The sequence below is a fragment of the Panthera uncia genome, chromosome D2 (assembly GCF_023721935.1).
Source record: "Panthera uncia isolate 11264 chromosome D2, Puncia_PCG_1.0, whole genome shotgun sequence".
In the NCBI taxonomy this organism is placed as follows: Eukaryota; Metazoa; Chordata; class Mammalia; order Carnivora; family Felidae; genus Panthera; species Panthera uncia.
The window spans coordinates 46,678,794-46,690,550 of record NC_064818.1 but is presented as its reverse complement, the minus strand read 5'-3'; the positions used below and the strand labels follow the sequence as shown (position 1 = coordinate 46,690,550).

At 51.8% G+C, this 11,757-nt stretch overlaps 1 non-coding gene across 1 annotated transcript; it reads left to right on the top strand.

The window, feature by feature from the left end:
* Positions 1-11,147: 11,147 nt before the first annotated feature.
* On the top strand, positions 11,148-11,257 carry LOC125933568 (U6 spliceosomal RNA). The gene has a single exon (XR_007460999.1). It is a non-coding gene; the product is annotated as a U6 spliceosomal RNA (small nuclear RNA).
* The last annotated feature ends 500 nt before the right edge of the window (positions 11,258-11,757 follow it).

Here is an 11,757-nt window from a genome sequence, read left to right as displayed (position 1 = left end):
GGCAGAAGCTCTGTCCAGTTGGAGCCCAGAGCTGGAAATTAATAGGGGAGAAACAGCAGTGAGCCTCATGCATGTGCTCTCTGCCCGGGCATGAGGCTAGCATCTAGAGAGGATAAGCCGTCTTACAGAGAACTAATCATCGAAAGAAAAAAGTACTGTGCCCCTAGGTGAATGCAGATGGAATTTACAGAACTCAAGGGACAGGGTGAAGTCCATGGGGTGGCAGTGTCACAAAACAAAGAGGTGGGACCACTGGGAACCAGAGAAGGGCCCCAGACCAGGTGACGGCTCTCGTTTTTCATGCATGTACTTTAACATGCATCTGGAAGTTCTGCAATCAGCCAATAGGTCAGCAAAAGTATGACGAATTGATTATTGGGAGCCCAGGACACCCCTGAGCTTTCTAGAGTAGCCAAAGTGATGGACAGGGCCCTATTTTAAGGGTCCACAACCCTGTTCCTGCAGGACTCCCCAAAGGAAAGCTAAAGGCACAGGTAATGTGAGGAGTGCATGCTGCCCACACAGGGCAGGGATCTGGGATCAGAGCTCACAGAGGGACCTGAACTTCGTAGAGTTGGACAGGAGGGAAAGGCCTGTGGGTGAACGCCCACAGGAGCCCAGAGAGAAGTTACAAAGCACCCTCTGAGCATGTGGATGGAGCCTGCACTGGACCCACTACTGCCCCACAGACCCAGCACCCTTCACCTGAGAAGGAGACTCCTGGACCTGAGCCCCACCTCTCCAGCCCATGCTCTGTACACCCCACTGCCCTGCCTGCCCCCCACCTGCCTCTCCATCACCCTTGCTTGTTGATAAAACTCTGGGTCTGTTCTTACCCTCTGCGCTGGACTTCATCCCATCACTTTGCAACTGCTGGGCTTGTTCAGGTCTGGCAGGAAAAGGCTCAGAGGTTCAGAGGGGGCTTCTGGCCTGATGAAGTAAGACACATCCACAGTCCAGAGCAATGCAGGGTTCAGCATAATCAGGCCATAAACTAAGGCCACAGGCAAATGCTGTTTAAGCCCAACAAAGGGAGAGACCAGCTCGTAGGAGGCTCCAGGAAAACCTCCTGCAGGAAGGAACACGTGACACCTACCATCAAGAATCTGTTGGAGCTAGGGTTGAACCGTGAGAGCAAAGAGAAGAGGAAGATAAAAATCTAGACAAAAGACCAGTCCTAAACAAGGCTCAGTGATAAGAAACACTGTAACTAAATCAGGGAAGACTCCGCTTCCTCGCTGGGCGGGAAGAGGACCACACTGTCATGTTGCCCCACACAGTGGGCTGGGGTGGATCGTCGGGGCCCGGAGAAGAGGCCATCCAGAGCAGGGAGAATGAAGCTGGGCCCCGCCTGATACACACACAAGGCAAGGGTGGGAATGTCAGTCCATGTCCCTTAGGAGGGCACCCTTGAGCACCAGGTCCCCAGGCAGAGACGGCAACGCGGGGGAAGTTCTGGGAGAGCATTGCCCTGGGCCAACCCTGCTTCCCACCTATGCTGTGAGGGCCACGGTTTACAGTGCAGGACACCCTGCTTCTCCGTGTCCACACACGATTATCAAGCACATGTTCAACCTCATTGCTCCAACCCTGCACCCTGTGTCATTACCTTCCCCAGAGCCAGGGGCTGGGATGGGTCTGGAACCTCCTGCAGCCGACCACTGCTCCTCATGACTGCTTACCATGCATGAGTGCTTGGCACGTGGGCCTCAGCCACCCAGCCCTTTCACTGGAGCTCATAAAGAGTGCGGACAGAGGGGCGGGAAGGCCTCCCAGTGGATTCTCCTTTGGTAGCGCAAAAGTCTAAAGGACTCCTGTCAGAGGATGGACTGGGATGAGGTCCTTTCCTCAGATGGGGTTTCCAATTCACAGGACTGAGCGGGCTCACTGACTCCAGTAGGACCCTGAAACCAGAAACACTGGGGATCAGTATGGTCTCTGAGAATTAGGTTTTCTTCACAGGGAGCAGAGACTACCCCCAACCACAGAGAGTGAGGGTACCACCTGGTTCTCCAGGGGGCAAGCATCCCTAATGCCTCCGGGTAATAATTAAATCAAGGTGGTGCCTTCCCAGGGAGGTATATCTCTCGTAAGAAAGCGCACAGTAACGAAATGGTGACGGGTGGCCTCATGGAATGGGGCAGTGCAAGAGCCGGACTTGGCCAACACAGGCTCCCACTCTAGGCCTCTCCAAGAGCTCATCTCCATGCCCAATGGGAGGAGCCTTGGGGGAGCCCAACCTTCTTCAGGTGTGTGCTGTGGCCTGGGGCTCTAAACTCCCCAGCGAGGCTCCCAGCCTTCCTCTACATGCACACTTGGCTCCAGGAGTTTGCTGGTAGCTTAGAGCACGGGACAAAAAGCAAACTCTCTTTCCAGCATGTTGAACTTTGCACTGGTTTAGCCTACTTGGGTGGCCAGCTGGTTGGCCATACATGGCTGCCATGACTTGAGGCAACCTCCCTCATCCAGCTCAAAGGCCCAGTTCTTCATGAATCTTCACTGTGTTTTAAAAAAAGGGTGAGGGGGCACCTGGGTGGCTCAGTCGGTTAAGCGTCCGACTTCAGCTCAGGTCATGATCTCGCAGTTTGTGAGTTTGAGCCCTGCATCAAGCTCTGTGCTGACAGCTCGGAGCCTGGAGCCTGCTTTGGATTCTGTGTCTCCTTCTCTCTCTGCCCCTCCCCACCTTGTGCTCTGTCTCTCTATGTGTCTCAAAAAATAAATAAATGTAAAAAATTTAGGGGCGCCTGGGTGGCTCAGTCGGTTAAGCGTCCGACTTCGGCTCAGGTCATGATCTCACGGTTTATGAGTTCAAGCCCCGTGTCGAGCTCTGTGCTGACGGCTCAGAGCCTGGAGCCTCCTTCGGATTCTGTGTCTCCCTCTCTCTCTGCCCCTTCCCCACTCATGCTCTTTCTCTCTCTCAAAAATAAATAAACATTAAAAAATTATTTTAAAAAAACATTTAAAAAAACAATCCTGCTTTATCCCTTATCACATGAATTTAAACTTAATGACACTGTAATGAAAGGCATGGAGTGTGGGGTGGAGAGGCCTGAATTGAGTATCTCCTGCATGTCCCCAGTCATTCATTTGGGCATTTGCTCCCTGATCTCCTGGAATTCCACCACCCGCAGAAATGTTAGAGGTATGAGACCCTGTTAACAGAGAAGAAAATCAAGGCCAGAGAAGAGAGGAATTTGTATGAGTCTCACACTGAAGTGAATGACTTCTCCATTCAAACCATATGACTCCAAAGTTCTATTTTATCAGGATTAGTGTCGCCCACCTGGACAATAAAAGAATAAAGAGAGAAATTCTCTCTCTCTCTTTCTCTCTTTCCATCTCTGTCTTTGATTAGAAAACCTGTAACCAAAACCACAGCACTGTTTTTCAGGTTCCACCATCTTCCCTCCAATGTGGATCCCATAAGAAAGGATCTGTACAGGCCAGAAGCTTCTGTGGAGGGTAGAAGCTGGATCCTGGTGGCTTTGAGTGTCCACCTGCTGGGGAAGCAGCTTTCCTGCCTGACTCCCAGCTTCCACTCAGAAAAAGTGGGAGAGGGAACAGGCCACAGGTAGCTACAGGCCCAGAATGGAGATCATAGATAAGCTGGAAACCATGCAGTCAGGGTTTGGGGGTCCAGACCACAGGAAGAAGACTCTCTCCACAGGGAGGGCCCAGCTCTCCACTCACGGGGCCCAGCTTCCAAGGGGCCTGCGGGAACAGAGGAAGAGGGAGACGGAGTGAGTCAGAGCTTCAAGTGCCACAGCTGTTGCCACAATGGAGGCATTGAAGCTGGTGTGGGCAGAAGCAGGCAGGGGCAGGGGAGAAGAGCGTGGAGGGATGGGGCCACCAGGAGAGCCCCACATGAGAGGGCCCGACGTCTAAGGAGCCACAGGGAAGGAACTGCACTTTGAGGGAAGGGGCCTCCTGACCTTTAAGTCTGCCCTCGGTGCCACAAGGGGGGCAGGCCGGACCTCAAACAGCCCCCCTGGGCTCATGCCTGCATCTCATTATCTGCCCTGCCCCCAGATGCATCAAATGCCCGTTGTTCTCAGCTTCCCCACCCTGCCGCCACTCAAGTCCTTGGCCAAAGAATGCGTTGTGGGCACAGGGACAGTAGAAGAGGAAGAGACTGAGTGCGGCCTGTGCCCTCCTCTGCTCTTCCCCACCTGCCCTCAGTGCCCCAGGTCTTCAGTGCCTCTGGAGGCTGGGGACAGGCCCCCCCCCCCCACAGCCTGCCCCTGAGGAGGTGCCTGGCCCACGGACGGGCATCGTCTCCAGGCCCCAGTGCGGCTCCCGTGAGTTGGCATCAGCCTCTGCATCTAATCCGCTGCAAATCTGGGTTCTCACACCAGTGCCCTCACCCTCAGACCTGCGGGTCTAGCCTTGTCCACTGAGGGCTGGCATTCGCTCCTTTTCGGTGATTATCAACAGTTGAACGGATCCTCTGGCAGGGGCAGGTTTGTGTTTTTAACCTCCCAGCATCCTTCAAATGTTTCCTTCAATCCTTTCCTCTCCACCATCAGTACCTTACTCCCAGCTGCCCTCCTCCCTGCCTTGGACACCCTGGAATATTCTCCAGGCCTCTTGTCCTGACTCTCCAATTCATTCACTTGAAAAAAAAAAAAAAAAAGTAAACCTGATTGTATCACTCACACCCTAAAATTCCTTCAAAATTTCCCCATTGCTTTTGACCTAGAGACCCAACTCCTTCCTGTGGCCCAGAAGGCCTGGCGTGTTCTAGCACGTCCTCCCAGCTTCTATTATTTTCTTCACTTCCCTATTCTCCCATCAGACAATAAAGCTCCCAAGGTCAGGGACCACGTCTGGTTTGCCCTTTAGACTATTTCCAGTTTGTGACTTCATCCTGGGCTCAAGCAGTAGTAACAGGTGAACGAATGAATGAATGAATGAGCGAATGAATGATCAAAGGAGGCAGCTGTCTCTCTGGAAGGTAAAGAGGACTGCCCCCCTTGCCCAAAGCATATCCCATTAGTCTGATGTCCGAAGTGCTGTGGAAGTTGGATTAGATCCCTCCCAGGTGTCTTTCAATTCTGCAGAGGGGCACAGTTTGCTCTCTTCAGACAGAACCGTTGGACTAGAGCTATGTCCGGGCCCTATTATTTTGCTGCTTTATGTGTCTGTGAGAAAGACCCTGGGTCGGGCCAGGACCACGTGTGAAGAGGGAGCCTGACTCTGGGCCACATGGGCACAGAAGAGCCTTTATTCTGGCGGACTCTTGATCCCTCACTCTGACTAAGCCCATTGGTGCACTGCGGGGGGAGGGGGATAAAAAGAAAAGTCTTGAGGAATGCCGGGGAAGGAAGAGAAGCCGAGTGTCTGGATGGTATGACCCCAGGCTACAACGCTACAGTGACTCTCAAAACATTCTCCCGTATCAGGAAGATACGCGCGCTCCCCCAGCGGGAGTGGGACTACAAATTGTTCAACAAATTGGGCTGCATTCTGAACTCAGCCTTAGTCCAGAGCAGGCCTCCTGCACAGGGATCCCCCAGGACAGACCTGTGGGGACTCTTGCCCCCTGTGGTCAGGAGAGTGAGCTGCTGGGCTGGGGCAGGTGCCAAGGTGAGGAAGGGGAGCTCCCAGTCACCAGCGGGGGGCTAGGAGATGATGAATAAAAGGACAACTGGTCCGGCATTGCTCAGTTCACAAAGAATTTACCATCTACAATGGTTAGATCCTTAAGCAAGATTGCCTTCTCATTGCTTTGCATGTAAAGACAATTAAGCTGAAACAGTGCCTGCGATGTTCATGGTTGCAGAGTGTGGGGCGAAGGGGGAGAGCGGAGTCAGACGGGCAGCGTCCCAGGGGGGTGATGTGATATCCCGCTACATGACACTGCTCTCTGGGGACTTATGAACTCCGCAGTAGAGGTTATGGGTAGATTGTGGGAATTCTTCATGAGGCTCTTAAAAAGCTATCATTGGTGTAAGTTGCTTTTACAGACATCCCTGGAAACCATGGGGAGAGTTGGCTAAGTCGTGGGGTAGTGGTAATTGCACTGAGTTCACACCAAAGGCCAAAGAGGAGCCAGAGAGATTAAGAGACAGAAGACAGGATCCTCAGACCTCTCAACCTACTGCCTGGGCCTCTGTGGGTTGCTGGGCAGCGACTATAAACCCACGTCCCTCAAGGCATTGGCCAGCCCAGCTAACAAACACGGACATCTTTGGTCTAAAAGGAAAAATAAGGTGACAGACAGAAATGCTATTTTTGTTGGGGCGCCTGGGTGGCTCAGTTGGTTAAGCAGCCGCCTCGGGCTCGGGTCATGATCTCGCAGTCTGTGAGTTCGAGCCCCGCATCGGGCTCTGTGCTGACAGCTCAGATCCTGGATCCTGCTTCAGATTCTGTGTCTCCCTCTGTCTGCCCCTGCCCCGCTCACGCTCTGTCCCTCTCTGTCTCTCAAAAGTGAATAAACATTAAAACGTCTTTTAAAAACAACAAGAGCCCTGCTGATATGAGATAGGGGAAGGTGTGAACCAGTCTTAACTAGTGGAAAAACATCAAGGTTCCTGTACATACACTGGACTGGGTTATCCATGGGGAAGGACACCTGGAAAGAAGTACTGGAATCTGGGAGTCCAGGGCAAGAGATGCTGAGGGAGGAAAAGGATAGCGAGCCCTGCCTGCCACACCTTGGCAGCCTCTGAATAGACACTCATCACCCCAATCTGTTCTTCCCTTCCCATCGGTGGAACCCTGGCCATGTCAGGATGGGAGACCAGGGCTGGAGTCTGGGATAGAAGGGAAAGAAGGAAGAGAACCAATAATTGTCCTGATGACTGGGCATCCACCATAGCCTCTTCTGAGCAGACAGGGCCAGCGCAGAGATGGCGAGGGGACCGGGGAAAGGATGTTGAAAGGAAGAGCCCGGTGGTCACGCTGGGTCTGTCTCCTAAAGCCTCGGGGCACCTGTCACCTCTGTAAGAAGAGTAACACCCTGTGTTTGTCAGGCTTCTTGTAGGGTCCTGGAGAGTAACAGGCACACCGTCTGGAGCTGGGATGCGGAACCGAGGACGGTGAAGTGAGCTGACATCTGCGGCCTGCCAAGGACACGCACCCCTGACTGATGCCCTCCACGTATGCTCCTTCGCTAAACCCTCAGATGCCCTCAGAAGGACTAGGTTTCCACATGAGGAAAGAAAGCCGTGGAGTCAGGAGCCAGGAGGACAATTCAGGAAGGCACATCCGAGCTCCTTAAGATGCAAGGTCATCCGGGTCCTTTACAAGTTTGAGATTCCTTGATTCTATTGGTCTGTTGTTGTGAGTCCAAGAGCGAGGTGTGCCTGCCTGGGGACGTAGATGCGAACAGTAGTTTCCTTCAGGCTAGTAAAATCACAAAACACAGAGGCTTAATTTCTAAAAGTTCCCTCAGAGGTAGCATTGCCTTTATGAAAATGGTAAAGGATACATGAATAGACAGAAAGAACTAGTTTTGTCAGAAGGGATTCCGTAGTTTGTTTGCACGTCTAGCGTCTAGGGTTTGACATAATTAAGGAGCTTGCCTTTTCCTTGAGTGTGCACACAATGCGCACACGCACAACATACATGTGTACACACACAACACTCTGGGTACTGTGCTAAGCTACCTCTGGCCCCGCATTAGTCACATTCTTTCCTACAGCACAATGCCCTCCTCTCTCTGGGCTGATTGTCTTTTATGATTAATGAACATTTTTAAATACCCACAAATTCTGCCGACCGGCTTTGAAAAGCACTAAACAATCTCCCAGCTGTCGTCAGGACGGGCTTTGGAGTCCGCGATGAGAAAGTACCCAGGGGCATCTGTGGAGGAGGGGCCGGGTGCTGGACACAGGCTACTGAGGTCCAAGCCGTCCAACTTGCTAGCTGTGGGACCCGAAGCAGGTGCCTTATCCTCTCTGAACCGCAGTTTCTCCATTTGTAGCCGGAAATACGATAGCATCTGCTTCTGAGAGTTGGTGTGGGGATTAAATAGTTAGCCCAGAACACTGTTTAGAATAGCACCTTTGGTGTCATAAGGCAGGAACTCCAGATCCTCCTTCTGTGGGCTCAGACACCCAGGATCTGCAAACTGTCAGGAGGTTTGGAGCTTCGTGCCCACAGAAGCCACACACCAGATTGAGTCTGGGGACTCTAGTGGTCTGAGCCTTTAGTTTCTGGGCCCCTGGGTGCTGGTTCCTTTTTCAATTTCTCCAGTGAAAGTAACCTGTTGGGCCTGTGAACCTTGCTCTTGGACCCTGGCTTGTCTGGCTCAGCATTGACTCCATATCGGCCCAGTTCAAGGGTCTGTCTCATTCCCACCCTTGTTCGGGAGCTGTTTCCACAATACAGATCCTTCCAGAATTGCATTGCTACCATCTCCCAGACTAAGAGCGCCAACCCTGTTCAGAAGCTCCTGCGGCCCCAAGATGAGAAGCAGGAAGTCAGAGGAATGGTTCAAAGACTAAGCAAAGTACACCGTTTGAACTCCACTGGACAGAGTTTCAGAAACAGTGGCCCCTGGAGAATGGCAAATTCTCACTGGGCCTAACGCAGGGAAATGATCCTGCCCGCCCCACAGGCATCCTGCATGTGGCCCATTTGAATGTGTTGAGATGCACAGTAACCTTGACAAAGATGCGGGAGCGTAATGGCCCAGGGGGATGTGCTCTGACTAGCATTGCCACCCGCAGTCACTGGTGATGACTGCCCTTTGATTGCTGCCCTGGAAGTCCTGAGGGAATCTTCCTGACCTCCACTCCCCAGGCTCTCCCATGGTGGAAAAAGCCCCCAGATCCCCTATATTAAATCTCTCTGCTTCCCTACATAACCCTGAGCAAAGCCCCTCAGTGACAGCTCTGAGGGTCCAAGGCACCGCCAGCTGGAAAGACCATCCACACTCCTTCCCACACACCCTCTGCAGGAGAATTCTTGCTCACACCAGGTCTCTCCCTGATGCCAAGCCTTTTCTATCTGCAGACAGGGAGCTCATTTCTCCAGGAAGTCTTTCTTGACCCAAGGACCCAGTTAGGTCTCCTTTCTTCATGCTTGCTACACCATATGCATCGAACATCCTGCTCGATGTCAAGATCCGTGAACAAGCAATTATGTCTGTTTTGCACCCCATTGTACCAGCACAGGGCCTATATACATAGACTTTGTATTCGTGAATAAAATAGATGAAAAATGTCGAAAGGCTTTGAGATCATGATGCCTGGGATAGGGAAAGAGAATATATGCAGCTCAAATCCCCGAAGTCTGATAAGGAATGCATATTGGCACAGACTCTGAGCTGGGTGGGCTCCACGAGGTACAAAGGTGAGCCCACTAGGAGACCACATCCAGGAGGTGTGAACATGTATAAGCGTCTGGTGGTCTCTGTGCAGCTGCATTCTGTTAAGGTTTCTGGTGACTTCTGCCTCCCTTTGTCCCTCTAGGAGCCATATTTGTGCCTGGAGGAAAAGCAGTGCCAGGAAGGAGACCATTCCCAGATGTCAGGAAAGCCACCTCTGCACTCCGTGGATGGCTTATTTTAGTTCCTGAACTTTCTTTTTCTTTTTCTTTTTTTTATTTTTTTTAATGTTTATTTCTGAGACAGAGAGAGACAGAGCATGAGTGGGGAAGGGGCAGAGAAAGAGGGAGGCACAGAATCCGAAGCAGGCTCCAGGCTCTGAGCTGTCAGCACAGAGCCTGATGCAGGGCTTGAACTCATGAACCGCGAGATTGTGACCTGAGCAGAAGTCGGACACTTAACCGACTGAGCCACCCAGGCGCCCCAATGTTTATTTATTTTTGAGAGAGATAGAGACAGACTGAGTGCAAGCAAGGGAGGGGCAGAGAGAGAGGGAGACACAGAATCTGAAGCAGGCTCCAGGCTCCGAGCTGTCAGCACAGAGCCCGACAAGGGGCTCGAACTCACAGACTGTGAGATCATGACCTGAGCCGAAGTCAGTCGTTCAACCGACTGAGCCATCCAGGCGCCCCTAGTTCCAGAACTTTCAACAAGAGGAACCAGTTGGTATCAGTTCCTTGAACAGCGTACTTAAAGGATGAGTTTACCTCATTTAACCATTTTTATATATTTCATTAAGGTCTAGGAAAGAAATTTTTTTTTTTTTTTTTTTTTTTTTTACTAAACAGAGTAACAGTCCTACCTATTGTCACCATGAGTGGGGAGAGGGGGAGCTGGAACACCACTGGACGGCCAAGCCCTGTTGAAGCTGTGACCAGGTTTTAGCTTGTGAAAGTTCTGCAAACGTGCTTTTAAAACCCTACACGATTTTGTATAGACTGCACTGGAGAGCAGCAGAGTCCAGCTTTTCCACACCATGTGTCATCTGCGTCTGGCTTACTACCGCTGCCCCTTGGCCCCCCTGGCCCAGGGCTCCTCACCCTCTGCCCCCAGGGTACGTCTGGGGCTACATCTCACCCACCTTCCGAGAAGCAGAGCTGTGGGCAACAAAGCTTAAAGCGGAGACATCACCAGGAGTATACACACAAAAGCAGGAGACAGGAGAGGAGCCAAGAACAAGGATCAAGTGGAAGAAGCCACAGGGAGGAAAAAAAAAAAAAAAAAAAAAAAGCCACCAGGTCTATCAGAACAATACTGGACCTCTGCCGCCCTCTAGCAGACGCTGGCCGCACCACCTCCTCTGCCGTGGGAGCCCAGGAACAGACAGCAGGCTCAGAAGCTGGGTTCCACCTCAGACACCGCCACTTTCTAGCAGGTGACGTGGGGAAGTTATTGAAAACAGCTGGGCAGTTATCTCATTTGTAAGGAGGGGGTAATACTAGTCTTCACCTCCTGTAAGACTGTTAGGAGGTTTAAATGGCCAAGATGGGGAAACAGGGACCAGATTTAACCTCCCCCAGCAAGAACCCCTGGGAGGTGGGGGGCAGGTCTGACCAAAAAGCTGAAATAACAGCTTTCAACACACAGCAGATCAGACACGAAGTACGGGGAGCCCTGAGAGAGAGGAAACAAATGATCTCTCTCATTGCCCATCTCACTGACCAGTTTCCACGGCCCAGGGAGGGGGCCCGGGCATGGCTTGCCGACTCCATGAGTTGAGGAGACAAAGCTGAGAGTCTGAAGCAACCAAGGCAGGTACTGAGGAACTGGAACAAGAGAAAGCTGCAAAGAGACACAACCCTAGAGCACTCCAGTGCTCGCTCGGGCAGCACAGATACTCACACTGGAACGACACAGAGAAGTAACATTAGCATGGCCCCTGCACAAAGAGACGCGCAAATTCGTGAAACTCCGGAGAACTCCAGAGAAAGGGTCCCCTTTAAGTATGTAGCAGAGTACCGATCGGCACACGCATGTGCAGAAACTACCCAAGCCCAGGAGAGGACCACCTGACTCACCGCAGGGCAGGGTACCCAGCACTCACACAGGACTGGAATAGCGTCTCTTCCTTCAAGGCAGACCGAAAACTTCACAAACCACGAGGCATTTACCTGGAGTCTTGCTTGAGGACTAGGGAATGATTACCCCCAGAGTAAACACAGTTTCAGCCCCCCTAAGAAACTTAAAGGCATGACCCGAAAGGGTCAAACTCTTTCTAAGTAACTTAACGGTACCCCAGGACTGAGCTCCAAAAAACATGCAGTAAAACAAAAATATCCAGCACACAACATAAAAAGTAACAATGTTCAGCATTCCATAAAAAAATAAAATAAAATGGCCACACATGCAAAGGGGCAGGGAACATAACCCATAATGAGAAGAAAACTCCATCAATGGACTGAGTGCCAAAACAGGGCACCTCA